The following is a 25,277-nucleotide window of genomic DNA, read 5'->3' as shown; positions in this document are numbered from 1 at the left end:
AAAGACAGGATAAAGAGTGTGACGTCTTTCTACCCAGTCCCCTCTCTAGGGAAAAGATTCGCTAATTTCTTAGAACTCCTTTTTGAATATTAAAAATGTTTATCTTAGTATCTTTTCACTGAAAATATTCACATAACAAAAAAATGCCATGCGCTGATTCAGATGACTTTATATTTCATTATCCCAAGGGCACGCAGATACAGCCATTCAATTTACAGGCAATATATGGTGTTCAAGGGTATGTGTCACCTCTTGCAATAATTTCGGCATGCCCCAGAATCACTAACACAACACCAAATTCCTTCTCTAGGATTCGAGAAGATAGTCACATTTTGGCTTAAATAAAATGTAATTAAGATCTCACTAAACGAGTTAGTTTTTTAACTAGTAGAGGGGAAAAAATATCTTTTGCACTAAGAAAAACTACTGAGTTGTAACTTTTATTCAGTTTCTACTCGGTTGTGTCCCCCAGAGAAAGTTACTGAGCCAGACTTCTAAGGGGTACCGTGGGTGACATCCCATTAGAAACTGCTCACATACGAGCTGAAATGTGCATATGAATTTAGGAAGTGAAGTAACTTGTTCTGTGAAAAATGTACACTCATTACTGCCCTCCTCCTCCAATTCAGGTGGGCCAGAGCAAGGCAGGCACATGTACAGAGACAGACAGACAGAGAGGAGGAGGGAGGGAGGGAAGGAGGGAGTATGGGTGTGTCTGCGTGTGCGTGTGTGTGTGTGTGTCTGCGAGTGTGTGTTGGGGGTTTAGGTGTCAGAGCCAAAGGAAGCTGAAGAGGACTGCCCACCAGGGGATGTCGGAGCTCAAGTGGGGGAGGGGGTGATGCCACTCTCAACAGGCCACTGAGGATTAAAGTATCTATAACATTTAGCTTGTGTCTAGTAGAGTACGAAGACCCATGAGGGAAGAAAGCCTTACTTATTTTAATCATCACTATAGCCTCAGGCGACTGTCACATAAATCTTCAATCATATTTGACAAATGAATAAACATCCACATAAAACCTCTACTGAATACCTAGAATTATGATGAGACGTTGAAAGGAGTTTAAGAAGACCCAGAAGGCACAGTGAGTAAAAAGGAAAACCAGTAGATGAGGTGCAGGGGCTCCTGAAAGCCAAGAGAAGAAAATGTGGAAGCATCCTAATCAGAGTGAGCAGTGAGGTTGGCTGCTCCTTTCTCTGGACAACTTTGAGGTAACAATACCGATACATAAAAATTTAAAGGAGAAATAAATAACATCGGGGAATCGACTTTGGCGAACTTGAAAAGAAATAAAATAGACGTGAATATATAGACAAGAAGAGAGAAAAACTCCAAGTCACAGCGCAGCAGAAGGCCGGACGTGGGGTGGCCTTTGTTCTGGCTGTCTTTCCAAGGGTGATCGTACAGTCCAAAGCCTGGGGAGACAGAACGACCCTCTGGGGCACAGGGTCGCTGACCCGTTCATCAGGGGCTCTTCTGTATTTGGTTGTCTCTTCTACATCTGAGCAAATAACAAGAATTACATGCGATGCTTATACTTCATTGTCCCATCAGTGTAAGAGGGGAATCTGTCCAGATGCGGAAGAGCAGCATGTAAGACACTGACAGTCAAACATGTAAACTGTCCCCATTCCCTCATCCTGTTGTGGCCCAACGGAAACAAAACAGAATCCCAGGAAAGGAAAGATCGCGGCCTCGGTTAAGGACGCAAAGGCAGCAGAGCAGTAAGGAAGCAACATCTCAGTTCAACCACCAGCCCCTGTGGCCAGTGACAAAGGCAAGAGCTGCAGGCTTCGAGTTCGTTGGTTGTCCTGACTATTCCAGCCACTGTGAGTGTGACCGAACCCGGGCAGACTGATGGCACCTGGCTGCTGTCTTCAGCATGACCGGCACCTTTTCTATGCAACAGGCACCTGAGGCCCAAGACAGTCATTTTCACATGTAAGGCCTCCGGGTACATTCTTGGAAGAACCTAAACTCCTCAGGCTATTTGCCACCGGTAAGGGGACTGTCAGGATTTAGTGTCCTCTGAGTTTAGTTTTCGCTATAAACAAGAGCCTCCTGGCTACCAAGCCCAAAGCCTCACTCTCACCAGCTCTGACCTCATGCCTCTGCAGGCCAAGGTTCTCACGATCCTCACACACACGAGAGCCCTCTCCAGTCAAATACCTTGGGATGGTGTGGCCAGATCCACGCTCATCCCATCTGGCAGGCAAGGAAATCTGCAGTCTTTTCAGTCCCCACCATGACTGAACCCAGCACCGTACTGGACTCTGGGTTCTTTCCGCTTGGTACTCTGCATTGGCTCATCTATGTACAAACCAGCATCCTGCCAGAGGCTGTGGGAAACCAGCCAATGAGCTGTGACGGCTCTCAACCTTTGGGGCTCCACAGCCTAATGACCTCTGAGCTCTGAGTCTCCGCAACTGAGGATTTTACCAATTGCTTTACCACCGAGCAAAGAGGGGCGGCCTCCAACCAGAGACCTGCAGGAGCATTTTGAACTCATCATCTCTGTGCCATGGTTACCAGGTGCATACCAGGTGAAAAGCTTGAGCTGGGCTCTTGTTGAGATTAACTGCTTGGCCCACAGGCCTGGTGACTCTCTGGTCTAATATTCCCTTAAGGGATGAACCAAGTAGGACCCAATAACTAACGAGGTGAGAAAGGCCCAATAAGCCTCCTGACTAACAGGAATGACATACTCAAGTCCCAGCTAGCCTGTTCCCAACAGCATCTCAGCTTTCCATGAAAAGTGGCAGCCATCCCTCTGGGTGAAACCTTGCCCTGCTCTGCCACCCGAAGCAAAGTCGCTGGCTCCTGCAGCTCTCAGCTACACCAAAACCCAAAGCCCACTGGGCACTGCAGCTGTTCAATCTCCACACCGACTAAGCGGAAGTGAGGACAGTGTCACTGTCTGAAAGACAAACTCAAGGCCGCTCCCACGTTCCCGCCAACATGGCCTGTGGAGCCTCACCTATATTTTTACTGATGTTCGGGGTGTTACCAGTGGCCTAGCTCAGGTTGCCTTATCCTGCTGCGCTTGGAGTATTACAGGCAGCGCCCTCGGTGACAGTTCATATGAGTCAAGTATCTGTCGACCTGATTAATCAGAAGGGCTGACAGAGTGGAGACGTCAATGTGAAAATTCATCAGAGGCCAAGACAGTACAGAAAGAAGGCTACGTTGTCGTGAGGTGAGTCTCCACGGGCCACTCTCACCTGCGTGAACTGCTTTTCTTCCAGACATTCTTTTTAAAGACAGTTTCAAGATAGGGACAGTGTCACCTCTGGAGCAAAGTGCAGACACGCTTACTCTCCAGTACAATGAAGACAATGCCTTCTTCCAGGGCGCTCACTTCCCTTCATAAAAATCTCAAGATTCACAGCCTCAGGGCTCCTCTCGAGAGCAGCCCCTGGCACACGCCACCCAAGCCCCTCTTCACATCACCCTGTGGGGAATGAGGTCCAGGAAACTAGCAGAAAATGCTAACTCTCTGGTTACTGCTGAGCAATAAAGTGTCCTTCCTCTCTGACTGAGTCACCTGTCCTTTACCGGTATCCATGAAATTGTGGTTGGCTGACTTATTAGTTTGCAAGTCAGGTAAAATCTGAGATAGTACACAGCTCTTGATATTTGCAGCATCAAAAATAAAATTATCAGAGTTTTAGGTACAAGAATGAGCTGCCTGTAACCATTTATGAAACCTCTAAAAAGTTAAAGAAAATGTCAATAAATTTAACAAAGAATTAACCAAATCCTCCTCTGCTCAGCCTTTCCCTCACTCACAAGAATTATATTTGTAAGCATTCAGTTTGATCACCTATAGCATGACATTTAAACTTTATAAATTTCCAATACTTTACTTCTGGCCATGAAATGAACAAGAGTAAATTCACAAGGTTGAAGAACACTAGAAAATTGACTATAAAAGACTCATTTCAAAAATTTTCAGGAATTAATAATAAACACCTGATTGGTATCTAAAATATTGTCTCTTGGGAAGCTGTAGTTATTTTAATATGAATTTTTCTCAGAACTTACAACTTCATGCTATAAATAATATGTCAGCAGAGGATAAATATTATCAAGTCACATTTCTAAAACGTATAAGAATACCACAGTTTATAGGAACAGCAAATATGTCAGAAGAATACACACTCAGGCTTGTGGACAGCAAACGTATGTCTGTCAGCAAGACTGCTGACAATGACAGCTGACTTTCTTTCCTTCCATCAACAAGGTTAACTACCCCATACAGTACAGGACACCGCTATTCACCTCATAAATGACCAAGCTGATGACCAAGCTGATGCATGCATATGACCGAGCGCAGCCATGGCATGTGTCTCTGTAAATGCCAGCTATCTTCATCATAAATTTCTAACAGCTTATTATAAACAAAACTCAGGAACAAGATCCAAAATTGCATTATTTTAAAGACAGGTCATCATTCATGATCAATAACTTCTGTACACAGCTGAGGTGGGGGCTGCTGTACAGTAATAACTTTTATACTCTTAAGATAAATGATGCTCACATTCTTTGAGTTTTTTTCAATACAAAGGCAACAAAAACAACTTGACTGAACTCGACCCTAGATATCATATCATCGGTAAATATTTCGGCATGCACCTCTAAGTTTTTTAAAGACAAAAACACAATATCATTATCGCATCCAAAAAAAAGGAATGATGATTGCTTAAAGCAATTATTTGTGTTCAAATTTTTTATCAAAAATCTTTTTATAGCTGGTTCATTCAAGCGAGAATTCAAACAAGGCCCACATATGTCTCTTAAGTCCCTTATAATCCAGTTTTCTCATCCATTGTTTTTCTTGAAATTTATTTGTTGAAGGAACTAGGTTGTTTACCCACTGTGAATTTTGCTGATTATATCTAATGGTATCACTAAGTATCTACCTGTTTATCTATCCATCCATCCATCTAACTCTACCATCTAAATTTCTCATAAGCTGGTAGTTTGTCAGTTATTAATTTCGCGCCTCCCAGCTCCAACCCTGCTCCCCCTCGTCTGCTGCGTGGTTAGGTGGGGTGGCACATGCTCTTCGTTTCGCCCTTGCCAGCAGACTCGATGTTAGGAAGACACTGAAGATGGGACTCCTTCCTGGCGTGAGGTACTCGTCCCTTCGGACTCCGAAACAGTATGCAGTTCTCAGCCCTGCTGAAAGCCCAGCACCAAGCGGCGCCTGTCCAAGGACGGGTCCCCGTGGCACATGCCTCTCGCTTCCCTTTAAAGCTGAGTGCCACAGCAGAGACCTCACTGTTACTAGCTTCCCCCAGCACCACGGCCCCCCAACCCTGGGTGGTTTCACAGCAGTAGCCGCCACTCCCCTTCAGAGGCCTCCCGGAAAAGTGATGATATTACCAGGTGGGGCCTTTGGGAGGTGCTTAGGTCAGAGGGCGGCGCCCTGTGAATAGGCTCAGTGCTCTTCACTAGGGGGAGACCGCACAGAGCGCCCTCACCCTTCCATGTGAGGACACAGCAAGAAGGCACCGCTACGAACCAGGGAGGGCCCTCGCCTGAAGGTGGGCACGCTGGCACGGTGACACAGAAGTCTCAGCCTCCGGAACTGTGAGACACGCGTTTCTGCTGTGGATAAGCCACGCAGACTGGGGTATCTTATTATCGCAGTCCAATACGACCTCCCCACGGGCAAGTCAGAGCATCATTTCTAATCGCCAGAGTAAGAAGCTAGACTGGAGTACTCTGCTTTCATGGATTTAAAAAGAGGGAGAACAGACTACATTTGGTTCTTGTAAATCTAAAATTTTATACCATTTCTGCCCCACACCTCAAGGGCAGAAACCTGGTCTTTACTTCCTTTCTATCTCCCCTATGGCAGCCTACACAGAGCTTTGCACTCAAAGTGTATGATCAATAAATGCTTTTTAACTAAAAGAGCTAAGAACCAGGCTCAATATTCCATGGCTCCACCACTTTCCTAAAAGATTTCTATTAGCTCCTACGTCATGGCCTCATGGTTCACTGAAACTCAGTTACAGTGAATTATTTTACAAAAATGTTTCACTTTAACAAGTAGATCTCTCTTATTCTCAGTAAAACAGAGCATTTTGTACACACTGTAGATTTAATCCTCTGGTACTGTGAATTTTTCTAGGGGGCTAAGATATCACATAAACGTTTACAGTAAATGAACATTCTCAAATGTCATATTTCCTCAGAATATCTATAAATTCTTTGCGTTTTTAAAAACTAATAAATCATCAGTTTAGAAGTTTCTTGTTTAAGGTAAATGTATAGAGATTGCAAGCCCATTTTTTGGCTGTATCTGAAAAGTAAGAGACGGTCCATGAGGTGTTCTGATCGTGGTTCAGAGAACCGTATTCATGCTTCGATTCCGCTTTGTGCAGCCAGCTCTTCTTGGTGTTCAATGAGGCAGAGACCCACGAGGAGCCATCCAAACAGTCTCTGCGTCACCAGAACCTCTCCTACTCCAGTAAGGACGGCATCTTTGCTAGAGGTACCAGCAACTCCATCGAGAAGGGGCTGGTTACTGTTACTGCAGGATGCTGCTGGGTCTGGGCCCGCCTAACACCATCTCTCTGAGAGGAGGCCAGTCAGTACTGGGTCTGGCCCACCTTGCTAAACAGAAAAAACTAGAACTATATTTGAGTTTTGCATTTTTACATATTGCAGATAAACTGGGAGGAACTACTTCTACCTGCCTCCCCCCAGGACATTTTTGAAAGCTCACCGTGCCGCAGTGGGAAGAAGAAAGGTGTGGATAATCACTACTTAAAACCAGCACTAACTACTGTTCTACATGTGTTATTCACTACACAACATCACGGCTACGTACTCTTTCCATTTCCTGTTTTCAAGATGAGAAAACTTAAGACATTGGTTCATTTGGCCAATAAATCACCTAACAGTGGGCGAGGGTGGGGTCTGGCTGAGTTTCCCACTCTTAAGCACTGCACTGTATGAAATTCTGTACATTTTTAGACTGAATACTTGGGAGGATATTGACTGAAATATCTTTTTTCCAGTTTTTACAACAGCAAGGCTACAGAGCTCGGGGGCATTTTAAATGCATTTGAATTATACACAGAGAGACAGCCGATTCTGAGCTGAGGGGGACACGGGTCCACACAGGTCTGCCCTCCCGCTCTCTCCCAGACGATTCATTTTGCTTGTCCATTTCCCCCAAACCTCCTTCCCCATCCTCACTCCTACCGTGCAGCCGACATACCCTTCTCCAGTGCTAAAACTGCACCAGTCAGAGAACCTCCACAAACTCACACAAACACACCCACCCGCGCTGTCACGTCTATAAGCACGTGCTCTGCTCTCCTTCCTGCGGATCCTGTTTACAGTCCCAAGGCCCGGCCTCCTGTGCCCTGGGTCCCGCCGCCTCTTGTGCCACAGCTCGTCACTGGACTCCATCATCACGAGAGCCCCTCGTGTCTGTACTTCTCCGTCTTTTCTCCTGCGTGGTCAATCATCCCCTTCTGCTGCGTCCTTCCGACCAGCACACGTAATGCTCTTCATTCTCCATGCTCTAAAACACACGCACGCACACATGGGCACACGCCCAATTCTTCCTGCAGCCACCTCCCCAATTCCCTGCTCCACATTATAGTGAAATGCCTCAAAAACACCTTTTGAGAACTCTATTCTCATTTTTCCCTCAATCCCTAATATTTCCTTCTTTTTAAACCCACTATAATTAGGCTTTTACTCCCATCCAGTGAAAACGCGCCCCCAGTCAGCAGTGACCAGGATTCTGTTCAGCTGACCACGCCCTCCTCCCTGGCAGCACTTTCTTTCCCGGCATCCAAACCTTATCCCTGTCCTCCTGCCTCATGCTGACTCCTCCTCTTATTCCCAGGCTCCTCCTGTCAGAGTGGCCAAGGCTCACCCTTGGTCCTCTCCCACTTTCGCTCCTTTGGTGATCTCGCCTTGTCCCCGACTTCAGTTACCATCTATGTGCTGCCAAGTCCCAGTCTCCAGCCCTCATCGCTCTTCCGGACTCCAGAACTGTACATCCGACCTGTATATCGTGACTCCGTATGTACCTGTGCAAACTTCTCAAAGTTAACAGGTCCAAAGCGTCCTCAACTTCTCACCAACACTGCTCCCTCCACCCACAGTACTTCCCGCCTCAGTTGATGACTGTTCTATCTTTCCAATCGCTCAGGCAAAACACCTGAGTCACCTGATTCCTCTCTCTCTCTCTCTCATACTCCCAATCAACCCACTGGCAAATCTAGCAAACTCTACTTTGGAAACTACCCAGAATCTTACCACGTTTCCCCACCTAAGTGCTATGACCCTGATCCAAGCCACTACACTCTCACCCAGATTACTCCAATATCCCTGCTCCCACCTTTATCGCCCAAATCCATCACCAACAAAACACATCTGGTTTATGATTAAATCAGATCCTGTCAACCCTCTGCTCAAATCCCCCATCTGCCCCCAGTTCACTCAGAGAGAAGTCAGAATCAGTCAAGTCTTTCCCAGTCTGAGAAGCCCCAGTACCTCTCACTCCAACCATCCCGACCGCCCCAGCCGCACCATGACTCCTAGCTCTGCTGTGCCCCCAACACGCCGGGCACAGCTCCCACCACCAGGATTCTGCTCTGGCTATTTCTCTGCCTATAACACTATTTCCACAAACATCTTCATGGCCGACTCCTTCATCTCCGTCAAGTCGATCATGTGGCCTGACCTAACCCAATCCCCTGTGCAAGAAAAAACTTAACCATGCGCAAAGAGAGGTCTGCCTTTGTCCTCAGCTTCTGGGAAGTAACTGTTAAGCCCTTGGACTGTAAAGTCTGACAAAAGTGACTTGGTTTGCCAGGGACACTGCATCAGGAAGGAATAACGGTGTGATTTTGTGGGGGGATTTGGGTCAGTTCGGCCTCCGGAGGGACAAAGGGACTACGATCAGCCACATATTATTAATCTTAGAAAAAAAAACATTCCAAAAAACCCAACACATTGTGGCCCAAAAGAAAAACTTTCATTAGAGACTTACTGCCACCATGAGTTGCTTATCGAGAACACACTGGTCACCCGCTGGGATGTAAACTCGAGCCTGCTGGCATCTTCAGTCACGGTGCTCTCGCCACCAGCTCAAACCAGCTGCCCTGTATCTAAAGTTGTACAGCAACTGCCCTCCCAACGTGGAAAACATGTATTAATGATCACTGCGCCCAAGACGCACACCATTTAATTAGCGTGCCATTTTATGTCTTTTGATACTATTTGCTACACACCGGAATTAGGGCAGAGGGCACACCGCACTGTGACTGTTGTGCTATGATCACTCCTGTTCAGATGGCCAGTTTGACCATTCACTCCTGAGGGCAGAGACAATGTCTTACTTACACTACCTGGTACACAGCTTAGCACTTGGCCCATAGTCTGTTCTAAAACAGCTGCTGAATCTCATACCACCCAGGATGCCAACGGTACCTGAGGCAGAGAAGAGTCTTTTCACCCCATCCTCTGCCAAATGCTCCAGTACAGGACATAAGCGTAGGCCTAATGCACGTTCATTCTTGTTTCCCTCAGGATTAGCCCAGTACCCGGCACGAATTAAGAGTTTAAAGAAGCACTCATCCACATCGCATGGAGCATGGGGAAGAAGCTCAGACAAGTGCAGGGAAGTTTTAACAACACTGCGTAATCACTGGAAACGATGTGTTTGTGTGATTTTAAGGCTACTCTGAGATTCTCAGGGAGAACGCTTGTACCAAGCAGCTTCAGAAAACTAAGGAATTTTTACTATTTTGTATTAGCTAGGGTAGCAATACTAAATTTTTACTATTTTGTATTAGCTAGGGTAGCAATACTAAAGTGTCACCGAGTAACCTAACCTTCACTGAATGCTGGCATCAGATGGTCTCCACGGTCTCACTCTACAGAAACAGAAGGTGATTTGGGCGCTGATTACATGGGTGCATTCGGTATGTGGAAACTGCACAGGTTAAAGACTTTTCTGGTTATTATACATCAATAAAAATCTTTTTTAAATAGTGGATACAAATTTAGAGATTAACTGAAGAACGCTTAAGTGAAATTTAAGAGGTTCATCTGGCTTATTTTTAAAAGACTGGCAAACTTTTTCTAGCTCTGTGCACACATTAATGGGTTGAGCGGGTCAATAATGGGAACCTGCAGTAATGGATACTTTAAAACACGAGCAATTTGTTCTTACTGAAAAACGAGACAGCTTTTCTGATTCACTCTTCGTGCGGTTCTCACAAACAGCTAACTTCCCGCGGCCAGAATGAAAGCTACCTGGCACCACACAGCGTTCACCTCAGTACCTTTCTTCTCATCTTTCAAACAAAGGTATGAAGTCATTTTCTTCCAGATAGCTTTGCACATGCCCCAAAATATCCTCCCTCTTCAAAACACGACTGGCTAAAATATTAATTTCACATTACAAAAGTACTAAACAATACGGGGCTTTAAAAAATGCTATTTTCCATTGAGGACTTTCTTAAACTAATAAATTCTTCAATTTTTACAGGTCATAATATATTTTTAAGGGGAGAAAACACTTAATTGAGCCTTTCTGATTGCAAAAACCAATTTACATTTATACCTCCAATCTCTACCAATCAGCATTATGCAAATTATAATTTAAGGCAACATAAAACCTTGATTCTAATAAAAATTCCGAAAACTTTAAACGTTCATTTTTCAAGAATAAGAATTTTAACTTAATATGAAGGAAATATTTCTAAAGTAATTCCCAAAACATAGTTGTTTATATGCAGTAAATACCGGCAATCCGATTTTACGTCGTGGAATTCAAGAAACGGGAGCACGGCGACCGTGTTCTCTGCACAAGCGGGGCGAGCTCACGCTTCGGATTTGTTCATCAACAACCCATTACATTTATGCAAGTTTCTTTTTAAAGCGAAATTTTATAGTAATGAAAATTCTGACTATAAAAAAAATGGTAAACTAGTATTTACTCTTGTTAGTTATGACATTCTATTAAAATAATTTTTCCTCCTGCAATTTAAGTTCCACTTCCATGTTCCTTAGCTAAGTGTGTAACTAAATCTAAAATGGATTCGTGTGTGTGCATGTATGTATGTGTGTAAATAAATATCGCTGGAGGTCCAAATAAAAGTGTTTTCATAGCAAATGATACTCATTCCTCTCTATGTACCCTGCAGTAGCAATGAAAATGTACTTACTTCTTTGCCTATATATTATCCTAAAGTTTCACGTTATAAAAAAAGTTTATTTTGAATCCCGAAGTCACTGAAAAACTTCAACCCTACAAGCAACTTCTACTAAGTCTTTTCTTTTAATAATACATCTCTGCACACAATTTGAGAGACTGTGATGGCATTTTTAGTATTATATTTCAAAGATGTTGTCATGTTTCATAGTCTCTTACTGTTCTTCTGGAAGATTACTCAAAGATTCAGTGATAAAGGACAAGATAGTCCATTATATCTGTAATTATATTAAATAAAAAACCTACTGCTTTTTCACTAAAAATACTTCCTTCAGCAGGTTACCTACTTCTTCCCATCCAGTCAGAGCAGGAGCCTTGAGTGACCTGTGACGATTCAGACCAAGTCTGAACTCCTTAGTTAACAACCTCTGTCCATGACTCCTCAATCTCCTCATCCTTTTACCAGAGGGAACAAATCTGATTTCCTCATCACCTACAGCCGAGCTCCCCAGCGTCCCCCACTCTGTGACCAGAGACCAAGCAGTGCGCCTGGCAGGGGCAGGCCTGGCTCCGGGTGCCGGGGGCGAAGGGGAACGTAGTCTGTTCCAGCCATCCACCCAGGACGACTCCACGATCTCTGCCAGGAAGAATTCCTGCCATGGGGACCCTGCTTGAACACCTCAAGAAGAGCCAGGAGAATCACAAAAATGAAGAACAAAAGAGAAGCATCCATCCTGCGAGGAAGGAGATGTGCAGGAAGAATCTAGAGAACAGAGATGTCCAATCTGAATTTAGATAACCACTCCAATCTAAAATTAACGTTATAACACCCAGATTCTAGCCAAAAATTACAATCAGAATAACCCAAAAGAGAACTGTAGCTATGATCACCATTACACAAAGCCTTTACTGCATTCACACCCCAAGACTGTCATTTCTTTCTATAGCAAATAAATCCTTTACTCTCAAGGGCTAACCACAGCGTTATCAAAATAGCCTTAAACAGGAAAGTTTAGGAAAGAAGGAAAAGGGAACAGCTTTGAAGTAAACTCTACCCTACTATTCTTTTGGACAGTAGAAACCTGCTAGAGACAGAAAACCACGGAACTTTTAATTATGGAGTAACTCAGCTTATCATTCCATTCCTTAGAAACTTTACATGAGAATTTTCAATAAAAAAATCTAGTAAACTTTAAAACTTTGGCCTGTGTAAACTTCAGATCAGCTGTCTAGATTTCATGCTCGCATAAAGACCGAATACACCTGAAATTACATGTGTAGGCCAGTAACAGTTACAGCTCAGGAGAATTATCTGCATTACTGTACCACTGGTCTGACAGTGTTGCCTTTAAAAAGGAGAATTACTTTTCGACCTTTAGTGAAAATTTAGCCTGCTCTCACTATGTGGGATTCTGACATTACAGAGAAAAAGAATAGCTGTTCTGAAAATTAGTTCTTTTTTAAAAGCTTAAGCTAAGATACTGAACAAAGATAAAAGAAATTAAAGTAATTTTGAAAGAAAAAGCTGTCAATATATTCCAAGCTTCTTCAAGAACACTCAGATTTCAGTTTCGCATTATAATTAGCTTTCACATTGCTCATGCACAATGACTACATGAAGGGGGAAAAAAACTAAATGATAATGCAGCCTATGACTTACTGGGCAAGTAGAGCTTTGATACAAAAAAAAAATGATGCCCAAGAAAGAAAAATGAGTTGGACTGTGGAACACAGGGAATATCTAATATCTACTCATGACAGGATTCACAGCCCCCGCAGGTAACAGATGTGGTTTCCAGTGTGCTTGGCAGCTGGGAGCATTTCCTCCACAGCCTTCAAATCTGCATTTCTAGACTCCTGACCCTGTGTTTCCTGCCAGAATCTCAGAAGCTAGGAGGAGTATCTGGTTACTAGAAATATTATAATTCTGAGACACGATGCATGAAATGGGACTTTTATGGGCTAGATACCTTAACCAATACCCCGACTTTGTTTCCATGAGAAAAAATATTGAGTTTAAAACTACAAACAAAAGAATAAAACCACTTTGGGTACATCTGTCTACACAAATGTAAAGTTACTGTTAATTAGAACCTAATCAGTACAATAACATATTTCTTTTACAAAGGCAAATATGACACTCTCCAGTTTCAACTATTTACATTACCTTTTTATTATTATTATTAAGCTAAGCCAAATATCTTTCAACTATGCACGAGGACCAAAAAAGGACTTAAAATTCACAATAACTACATCCAATAGTTTATACAATATTCAGGACACACAGCCCTTGCCCTTATGTGGTTCTACGGGAGAATAAAGCATTGAGGACATAATCGCCACACAATTTTATATTGACGACTTTGCGCTGATCTGTTTTGAATTAGGTTTCTATGTTTTCAAATACCTAGTTTTGTCAAAAACACAGTGAACATATTGGGCTAAGTAATTTATTGACAGAATTCTTTATAAAAATACTATCTATTCATGAAAGACTGCATTGAATAAGGGTAAAATAGAGCAGAGGGCTGTCTGGACAAAGAGACAATTTATATTACTAGTGGTTTTGAGAACTATATATACATATATATCCACACAATATCTATATCTTTAGTCTATTTGAAAAATCTGTTTTGAGAACTCTCTTATTTTCTTTTATTTCTCAATAAACAAACCCTTTGCAGATCAGGAGCAAATTGGAAGAAGGCTTGAAAGGAAAAAGATGGAAAAAGTAAAAAAATAAATAAATAAAGACAGAAGAGGAAAAAGGGAGAAGAACAGGAATAATTTACAATCTTTTTTTGTTTTGTTTTAATATTACTTACTATAAATTATAAGGAGCAAGTGTAAGTTGCAGTTTTAATTTTGAGTCACATCCTCAAACCAGTGAAATAGTTTGTATGGCTTTTCTGAAATCTCATTTCGTACTCTGCATTTAAAGTGAACTCTTTAATAAAGGTAATTTTGATGATCTCGAACCAGCAATTAAACCTTACAGGACCCACTGGAGTGTTACCTGGCAAAGCCTCCGAAGACAGCCGTTCAAGACTGACTGTTTCTGGTGGACACTATACTAACACTAAAAATGTTTATTTACATTTTCATTATACTTTGACAGCATTTGTTTTCTAACGAGCTATTTATTTAACATATGATAAACTTTAATAGACAGTGAATTTTTTTTTTCAATAAGCTGGCTATCCAAATTTGATGTTCCAGTAAAGAAATCTCTTGGACTTCAAGGTTTTCTCTCTTAGCCTTCATTTTTTTTTTTTTTTTATAATTTGGCTATCCACAGGTAACCAAGAGATAATCTTTCCCAATCTTAAACTCACCCTCTTCCAGAAAACTAAACACAGTAAGTCGGCCACTATATTATTGCATAATGCTGCTGACATTCTGCAAGAAAACTAGAGCATTCTAGTAAAAATATCTGAATTAAGAAAAAGTGGGTTATCTAATTATTTCAAAATAATTGGTAAAAGGAACCAGGCGGAAGATGAGCCATTCTCATATACGCTATCAGCCAACTTTTTACACACATATCAAAAGGAAAAAACTTGTCTTAATTATTAAACAGTTCTAATAATGCATCAATAAACTATACAAATAAAAAAATTAGATACTGTGTTAATGTATCACTTCACCTCTCCGGCAAACTGATAACTGAATCAAAATTATCTGAAACATCTCTGAGCAAGCAACACAGAAGTCCAAAAGTCTAGGAATTAAGAGAAACACAATTTTCTCAGAAAAAAAAAAAATAGCTCTAATTCCTTCATTTACTACCAATTTTCCTTTTTTTTTTTTTTTAAATTTACTCCTACTTTTCACACAATTCTAAAAACTATTTGGTTGGTCAAATAATAGCATATTAAAAGCAACTTGGAAAACAGCATTTTGACTCGATACTGTACGGCTCAAGACAACAGGAATTATATACAAATTGTGTACTCTAGTTAGTAAATTTGCTTCTCACACGGCTATGGGTTAGTGATTCTTAGAGCACTTTCATGTATACTAGGGTTGAACAAATAAGTAAACATTATAGATGAGAACCCAGTTTCTCACTGTTGGAGAAATTACAACTAAGGAAAGCAGGATGGTTAGAATGAACCCTGTAATTTTGGGTTATCCGAGATACCAGTATGAACTCATGGTGTTTCAAGATACACACAGATAAATACAGCTCTGTGCACATGCATGAGTAGTATACACACTCTGCTGGCTGTATCCACTGAGAGGGCCTTGAAGCAATTGACAGAACAGCAATGAGCACAGGTAGCCCCCAGATGTTGGATTCTAAATACCATTCCCCTGGTTGATTCCAGGGCTAGGGGAGGGAAAATACAAGATGAGCCTAGAGCATTGTGTGGTGCCAGAAATTAAGAATGCTCAAAAAGTTTGAGAATATGTCAAAAGGCCCAGGAACCAATCCGAACTCACGACAGTCAGAGCTATAAAAATTTGGACGAAATGAACAAGTGTTGGATTATAATTCATAAAATATCCACGGTATATTTACATGAACTGATATAAATTATAAATAAATGGACAAGGGGCAGCTCTTCCTTACAAAAGAATCTCAATTAATAAATGTAAAATGGAGGTGGGAAATAGAAAATCATCATTAGAACACCACAGTCCTAACTGCTGCTGACACAACTAACCAATGGATACAAAAACAGTGAGCCCAAGTTTAAAGAGAAACGGGGCATTTACATAATTTCAAAGTATGTACTTGAAGATATTTATTAATTGCAAAAGTAAAAATAGTAACTTCGTAGAAAAACCTGGGAGGAGCTGCCTTAATCAACGATGAACAAGGTTCCCAGTACCAGTAATAAGACACGGACATTGTGTGCCTGAATCAGGCACCGAGAAGGGCACATAATGTCCATGGCATGCTTGCCAAAAGGATGCATTACCTAATCCTAACTATGGGAAAATATCAGACAAGTGCAAATTGAGGGAGGACATTCTATGAAATAACTGACCACTATTCTTCAAAAGTATCCAGACCATGAAAGACTTGGGAAGATGAAGGAGATATAATGTATGTATAGGACGCTTAACGTAGGAGACACAGGGATGAAGAAGTAGTCATGTCACTGACCTCCCAGGGCTCGGACACGTGTACTGATCAATTACAGTTCCATCAGCAAGTGGTACTGCCTCAGGATCCTTCATCTATTTCTTTGATCTGAAGTCCCTTGCCTCTCCTGAATTTTAGAACTAGACAATCCTTTCTCTTAGACATAAATAGTAAACTCAGAAATATCAAAAGAATGCAAGAAAATACTATAAATATGAGGATCAGAACTAAAAGTATGTCCTAATCCAGTACAACAACATTCTCGGTATCGATGACATGTATCGCTGACCATGAGTCAACATGTTGTACGGCTGACAGTAATTTGTAATGTAAATGTGAGTTTCAGATAAATAACAAATCATTTTTAGTGTAACGATGTCCCATAGAATACTTGCTAAATCTTTACTTGCTAAATCTGGTAACACAGTCACTGATGGCAGCGGCGGATCTCTGCTCCTGGGGAGGGGCACCCCGTTGTTCTCGGCTTGCCTGAGCGTTCACTGATCAAGCATCTACGTGTCCACTATTGGCAAACCACCAGTGGCACGCTGCTGTCATTTTTATGTGCTTTAGCACATAATCAGACCCCCTAATAACCCTAAAGGTGTGCCTCACCAATGGCTAGGAACACAGTGAACAAAACTGGTGCTTTAGGAAGGTTCAATACAGACTAATCGAAGTATTCTAACGAGCAGCTCGGGCAGGGCATTTTAAAAATCTAAAAGTAGATTATACTTTGAGACAAAAGACAGCATCAGAGAAACCTGTCATGGCCTATTCACTAGACTAGAATTCGGCAGGACTCTCGTGTCTGAGACGCTGTAGGACGGGTAAAGCAAGGAGCAAGGCAAACTCCCAGATCCAGTGAGAGCAGACTCCTGGGAGCACTGTAAAAAGGCCTTCAAGAGAAAACAGAGTGAGCCCCTTCGTCCGGCATAAAAGATGAAAAGCATGCCCTGGAAGCTCCCTCCGGACCAGAGCACTCGGATGCTGACTCCAGGCACGATGACTAGAGTTCCTGCAAGTCACCCTGGGACTGGTCTACCCAGTCCCAACAACCCGATCCCTCGTGCCTGGTATCTAGGGATGGCCATGTGACCTAGTTTTAGCCAATATGACATTAAAAAAAAAAAAAAGTCAGTTATGTGTATCTTCTGGAAAAGCCTTTCCTCTTCTGGTACGAGAGGGTGAACCAGGCTGGCTGCCCCTTTTTTGAACTCCTTGCTTCCTTTTCTCTTCTTTCTGCTCAGAATGTGGCCTTGACGCCGAGTCACGACAACCATTTTGCCTCCATGAGACAAGATGAAGCCAACGGCCGACACGGCAAGGTTGGAAGAACACGAAGAACAGACCTGGGGCCTTCCAACAGAACTTGGCCGCCGCGCCCACCCTCAGCCACCCACCGACAGACCTCTTGCCACTTGCGGAGGAGAAGCTCCTAACTGCTCAGCCTACTGTGAGACGAGTTGTCTGCTACTTTCATTCAAAAGCATCCTAACCAATCTACCCTTTTTCAACTAAGGACGGTGGTGATCTCCCTGACCAAGTTTAAAGTGGTCCCCGAGGGAAGAGATGCACAGGTCAGAAAGGCCTCCAAAGTAAATAAAACCACATCAGACAAGCTGCATTTCACACATACAAAATCGGTATAGCATATGTACCAGGCTCTGCAGCCAGACTCCCTGATCTAAACCATGACTCTTCCACTTACTAGAGAGGTGACCTTGGGCAAGACAGTCGGCCTCTGTGTACCTCAGTACTCTCATCTCTAGAATGGTATTAACGATATATTCCTCCTAAGAGTGGCTGTGAGAACAAACGAGGCAATATGTGTAAAACTCTAGGAATAGCTCCCTGCATACAGTAAGCTCTCTGCAAATATCCGCAATCATCATCTTTATGCTGATGATGCAAACACAAGTAGCTATTACGCAGACACAGATAGATAAAAATGATAAGTACAGTTTATGCAGCTCACACACGGTTCATGGTGTGGTACAAGGAAGCAGAAAATTCCTCACAAAATTCAACCATCTTTAAAGTGTTAGTTTCAGTTAAATAGTTCTTCTGTGTCTGTTAACAGCTTCATCAGCAGCTCTAGCTCTTAAATGCCATAAAAACGATTCAATTTCATAACATGAAGATTGACGAAACATAAGCCATTCACACTTCAAAAACCAGTACAAGGGCAAAAGTGTAATGTCAGATTTCATCTCAAGTATTGTTCTTACCTGGCAAGTGGAAACAATAACTCATCTCCCAACTGTAACAGAAAGGGTGAATTTATGATTGATCTCAAGTGTATAATGCTACAATATGCATAATCCTTTTAGTTATAAAACAGCACAGTCCAATGCATGTCTCTGCTGAATCACTAGTTTCTACGAACGGCCTTAGTATGAGCTGGCGTGAACATATATTCCCCACACATGAGATCTCTGAATCAACAGGAATTGTTGCAGGCACATCCAAAAAGACCACTGAAACAGGTTAACACTAATTCAGGTGAGTTGATAACTGGCGATATAGAACTTTCCAAAACCAGTTGTTCCTATGATAATAGCAATTTGGATCAAGAAAGACAGCAGAAATTAAAGAAGTTAACTATTTTACAGTTCTGAACAAAAACTGTATGAAGTTTCCACCGGATCTCCCACTCCCAAACTAGTCTGCTTTTAAAAATTACTGAAAGGCCTCAGGCACTGGGCACCCGTGAAGTCCCGTGAGCTCATCTGCCCCGTGCTGCTCTACTGTTGGTCTGTGCCAATGTTCCGAGCCCTCCACTTCTATCACACCCCTCAGCTTCTTCTTATCTCCAACCCTTGAGATCTCGTCAGTCCCAAATGTATCTCACCCAATTTCCCAATTTCAGTCATATTTTTTAAATTTAGAGGAAAAAAACATTTTCATAATTGACAGCAACGCCCTGGTTCATGGGGGAAAAAGTCACTTCCAATAGTTTAAAGGTAATACTTAGCACATGGAGATCAAGCATACAGAAATTAACATGCATAAAATTGTGTAACTGATGCCTAAATGACAGTGAATGACTACACGGTCCCTTTCATGTTTGTTTCACTTCTCTCCCTTCCCATTTCTGGATCTTTTAAAGGAGCTGGCTCAGCAGGTCAGTAAGAATGGACTGAAAGGAGCTGCCAAAAAACAAAGCCCCCCACCTCTAACAACCAGAAGTTCCCGGTGTGACAGAGGCACCTAGAGGTTCCAGCAAACATGAGAACACCGTGGGCTGAAATTCCTCCCTCGGAGCCATTTCCAAGTCACATCCCACCCAGCTGCGCCCAGACTGTGCATGCAGCTTCTCTGCGGGTGAGAGCCTGGGGCACATCGCGTGTGCTCTGCTACTTCTCTGCTTACATGCTTTTCCCAAAAAAACACTGCTTAACAATAATATTGTGTAGTGTGTAGTATGAGGTGTGTGTGTCCCTGTCTACTCGGCACCTTCTCCTACAAGGTTTTATGTTGTTTTTCCAGAGACATTTTCACTTTTAATTCTCACAGCCTGTGACAGATCATTCCCAGATAAGAAAACTGAGTTCAAAGAAATGTATAACCATCTACATACCTTTTAAATTAACAACAAAATAAGATTTTAACTGTTGCTAAAGCATAATTTTCAAAAAGTTGTAAAATCTGACTTTGATGCAAATATAAAATGAAAAAACGCCAATGACAGTATTCAACTCAATCAGTGAGGGTTTCAGTACAAATATGAATACACACAGGATGACGAAAATGAATTTGCTAATAGATGCAAAAATGGTAACTCTATTATAGGAAGGGTTCACAAAATGAGCACCAAAGTGACTCAGTGAACTAGCAGGGACAATGTACAAACCATTAAGTTGTTTGAACCTAACTACTTCATAAAAGCAACTGTTAGGGATTTCTTTTGGCCTAGTGGCACCAGGAAAAAGTTACTGAAACACTAAGAGTACCATAGACTGAAAGAATGCTTAGAAATCTCCACTAGAGGGCAATGAAATATCTGAATATCTCTACTTCAGAGTAGAAATCAATTGTATCTCTACCGGACAAAAAAAAATGTTGCATTATTATGGATAAGAATCATTTGCACGACTTCTACCCCAAAGAGCTGCCAAACAGCCTATTCAAGAGAGAGTAAAAGGTGTAACATCCCATGTAGTAACATCCCATCTAGTCACCGGAGGGTCCACTGGACGAGCCCAGCATTCCAATAAAAGGACACCTAGTCATCCCTTTGGCTCATTTACAAGTCTTGGAGAATTTTCCCAAATTAGATAATGGTTGGTTGTAACAGGAGTAAAGAAAAAATCCTAGGAGGTGGGAGGAGGAGGGCAGGGACAGCTACAATCCATGAGTATTACTGTCAAGAATTGCAGAGCGTGACTTGCCAGCAAAGGTACATTGAGAGGGACACTCTAATACGCTACAGGATGCATGACTCGGTCCAACCTTCCTGGAAAGTCATCTAATAACATGTACTAGAACTGCAGAGGCTCGGTCTTTGATTCTGTAATTCCATCTGCAGAAATTTTCATTCAACATATCATCAATCAGATGTGGCTAAGATAGTCATCTATCTCAGTGTTAATTATAAAACATAAAAAAAAAATGAAATGAGTAGATTTCTCAGCTTAAACATTCTTTCCAGAAGCCTTCACTGAGTCCCCAAACCCTTTCTAAGTGGTCTGCTTAATACTCAGGATTCCCCCTATGATGTCTCTTACCTCAAAACAAAATTATGTATGAGAAAAGTCTCACGATACCCCAACTATACTGATAGAATATCAGTATCATATGCAGACATTTGAAAAGCACACGGACTGACAACAAAGGGGACACATGCTTCAAGATACAGCTGGTGTAGAGAAAAGTGTCAGCAGGTCACACGGGTGAACCGTTCTCACCACTGTGTACGTGTCCTGACTTCATTATCACACTATATGCATTTCCATAGACATCATAAAGCTCAAAGAAAACCACTGTATGCTGCTAGCTTAAAGGAAGTTCTGATAATGATAAAAATTATCCTTAAATATGATGGAGATTTTTGTTTTAAATATTTTTAAAAGGAATCTGTTTCTGAGGCCAGTGCTTCTCAAACTTTAAGGAGCATAAGACTCACCTAGGAGATCTGTTCAAATGTAGATTCTTACTGTCAGTTTAAGGTGGGGTCTGAGAATCTACATTTCTTACAAGTCCCTAGGTAATACCAACACTGCTGATTTGCGGACTTTAATTTGACTAGCAGGGTCCTAGAGCATCACACAAGGAAATTTATAAACGCAAAGAAGGGTATGCAAAGCTCCATTTTCCTGTTTTTGTTTTGTTTTGTTTTTCAATCCTGAAGCACTATCTCCTCTGATGATTTATCAAAACCTTCCTGTTCAAGCTTCTCGATACCTTGCAGATGCTACAATTTCAAATAATGGAAAACACAGAAATAAAAGAAGGGTCATCACTACAGAGCCCATGAAAATTAAAAGGAATACTATGAACAACTCTATGCCCACAAATTTGATAATCTAGATGAAATGGACCAATTCCTTGAAAGACAATATGACAAAACTCACAAGAAGAACTAGATGATCTGAACAGACTAGCATCTATAAAGAAATTGAATCAATATTAATAACCTTCCAAAACAGAAAGCATGAGACCCAGATGGGATGACTGGTGAATTTTATCACACATATAAGGAGAAAATTATACTAATTCTATACAATCTCTTTCACAGGACAGAAGCACAGGGAATATTTCCTACCTCATTCTATGAGGCCAACATTATCCTAATATCAAAACCAGGCAAAGACATTAAAAGAAAAAAATCTACAGACCAAGATCTCTAATGAACATAAATGCAAAAATCCTCAGAAAATATTAGCAAATTAAATTTTAAAAAAGTATAAAAAGATTTATAAACAACAACCAAGTGGGATTTATTTCAAGTATGCAAGGCTGATTCAATAAAAAAAAAAATCAATGTAATCCATCAACAGACTAAAAAAGAAAAACATGATCATATGACTACATGCAGAAAAGCATTTGAAAAAACCCAACATCCATTTATGATAAAAACACTCAGTAAACAACGAATAGAAGTAAGCTTTCTCAACTTGATAAAGACTATGTATAAAATACCTACAGCAAACATCATACTTAACAGTGAGAAACTCAAAGCTTTCCCAGTGTGACTGATTGGTGTAAGATTAGACAAATATACCAATAGAAAATAATAAAGAGCCCAGAAACAGACTTGCATAAACACAGTCAAATGATCTTGGACAAAGGAGCCAAGGCCAACAATACAAAGAGGCAAAGATAATCCCTTCAACAAATGGTGATGGAACCATTGGACATGCACGTGCAAAAGAATGACTCTAGACACAGACCTTATGCTCTTCACAAAAAGGCACCCAAAATGAATCACAAGCCCAAATGGAAAATGGAAAACTATAAAGTTACTGGAAGATAACATAGGCGTAAACCTGGGTAATCTGGGGTATGAAGTCTTAGATGCAACACCGAGGACACAATCCATTTAAGAAATAATTGATAAACTGGTCTACATTAAAATTTAAAACTTTTATACTGCAAAAGTCAATGTCAAGAATATGAGAAGACAAGCCATGGGCTAGGAGTAAATATTTGCAAAAGACACATCTGATAATGAATGTTTTTCAAAATATACAAGGAACACTTAAAATTTAACAATAAGAAAACAAACAACCCAATTATGAAATGAACCAAAGACCTTAACAAACACCTTACCAAAGATACACAGATAGCAAATAAGCATATGAAAAGATGTTCCACATCATATGTCATCAGGGAAATGAAAATTAAAACAAAATCACCACAGACGGTACTATACACCTATGAGAATGGCCAAAACCTGGAACACTGACCACACCAAATGCTGGTGAGGATGTGGGGCAACAGGAACTCTCACTCACTGCTGGGGGGATACAAAATGATACAGCCACTTTGGAAAACAGTTTGGTGGTTACTTACAAAACTGAACATACTCATACTATATGATGCAGCCATCATGCCTCTTGGTATTTACCCAAAGGACTTGAAAATTTATGTCCACATAAAAACCTGCACATAGATGTTCATAGCAGCTTTGTTCATAACTGTCAGATTGTGGAAGTGGCCATGATTTCCTTCTGCAGGTCAATGGATAAGCTGTGGTACAATCAGGCAACAGAATATTTATTATTCAGTGCTAAAAAGAAATGAGCTCTCAAGCCATGAGAAGACATAGAGGAACCTTAAATGCATGTTGCTAAGTGAAAGAAGCCAATCTAAAAAAGCTACATACTGTATGAGTCCAATTATATGATGTCTGGAAAAGGCAAAACTACACAGAGAAAATAAAAAGATCAGTGATTGTTGTGGGGGAGGGGGTTAACAGGCAGAGCACAGAGGATTTTGAGGGCAGTGAAAATACTCTGCATGATACTGTAATGATGGATGGATGTCATTACTGTATACACTTGTCTAAACCCACAGAATATACAACACCAAGAGTGAACCTTAATTAAACTATGGACTTTGAGTGGTTATGATGTATCAATGGAGGTTCACGAATTGTAACAAACGTACCATTCTGATGGGGGATGCTGGTAATTAGGGAGGCTGTGCAGCCGTGGGAAATAGGGGGGCGTATATGAGAATTCTATGTACCTTCTTCTCAATTTTGCTATAAATCAAAAACCGCTCTAAAAAAAATATCTTTTTTAAAAACAGTAAGCATTCTTGAGAAGATCGTCTGATCTTCCAGGAGTAATTTACCGATGCCTGTACTGGAGCAGTGGATTTGGGAAGCATAAAATGTAAGGAAATTTCCTGGTATGTCTTCCAGCACCTAGAACAGTCCTTGGTACACGACAGGCAATCAAGTGATTGTTGAACAAATAACTACAATATTTAGCCTAGAAAAAGAGGGGGTGGGGGGAGGGACCAAAAAAAAGCTGGTAAGGTTTTCCAATATTTGCAGTCAATTAACTAGAAAACAAGTAAAAGTCTTCTGTACTATTTCAGTTAGAATATAAGAGAACTAAAGGTCAATTTCAGCATATTTTAAATACACATTTCTAACAATCAGTTGTCCGACAATAGTATACATTTTCTCGAAAGGAAAAAGCTACCTGAACATGTCCCAGCAAAACGGCTAGTTAGCCAGCTCTAGGGACACTAAGACGTACCTGCCCTGAGAACACTAAGGATACCCACGGTCCCGCCCCAAGCATGGGATTCACTACTCACAGTATTTCTACTAAGGTTAGGAAGAAAATGCAAGAGCAGCTTTCCTACTTTAAAAAAAAAAAAAAAGTTGCCTCAACATAAACAGCAACCAAGCCGGAAGCCACAACCTGACGTATGACCTAAGAGTAAATCAAAAGCTTAAATTCTCTGGAAGTCATAAAAACAAACAAAGCTATTTCACTGTGACAAATGAATACCTTCAAAGACAACAGTGTGATAAAGCTACAGGAATACTCTCTGGGAGACACCCAGTTGTTTGAGCGTCTGTTTGCCACCTACAAAGAATAACTCTTTCTGATGGATTTAACCGAGAAAAAAAGATAATGAAATTCATTTGATGAGAAGTTAATGCACAAACACACCTCATTTTCCTAGAAAATCTCAAAAGACATCTGGTGTTAATGTATCAAAACCCAAAGAAGATTTTCTTTTTGAGGGTGTAATTAAGCTGTAACAGTTTAGAACTGTGAATATTAAAACTGCCCCCACAGCTTGACTTGGTATTTTCAATTGTTTCAGCTAAAAGAACACCATTATTTCTGATAGTGCTACAAAGTATCAATTTACAAGATTTTTTTTTTTTTAAATTAAGATTATTTTTAAACTCACTTTAGGAGCTTTAGTTTCTGAAAGCATGTAGCTATTAAAATGCTAATATGGAAAGATGGGGGTGGATGCTACAGAGATTTAATAACATAAAAAACAGG

General features: G+C 41.2%; 1 protein-coding gene across 6 annotated transcripts in view; it reads right to left on the bottom strand.

Moving 5' to 3' along the window:
- The window catches only part of TPK1 (thiamin pyrophosphokinase 1), a 278,577-nt gene that overhangs the window by 244,809 nt on the left and 8,491 nt on the right, over nt 1-25,277 (bottom strand). The window lies entirely within an intron of this gene.

Source organism: Pteropus medius, unplaced genomic scaffold (genome assembly GCF_902729225.1).
Source record: "Pteropus medius unplaced genomic scaffold, Ma_sr-lr_union100, whole genome shotgun sequence".
NCBI lineage: Eukaryota > Metazoa > Chordata > Mammalia > Chiroptera > Pteropodidae > Pteropus > Pteropus medius.
Note: the sequence above shows the minus strand (reverse complement) of the source record. Positions and strands in the feature narration are given on the sequence as shown.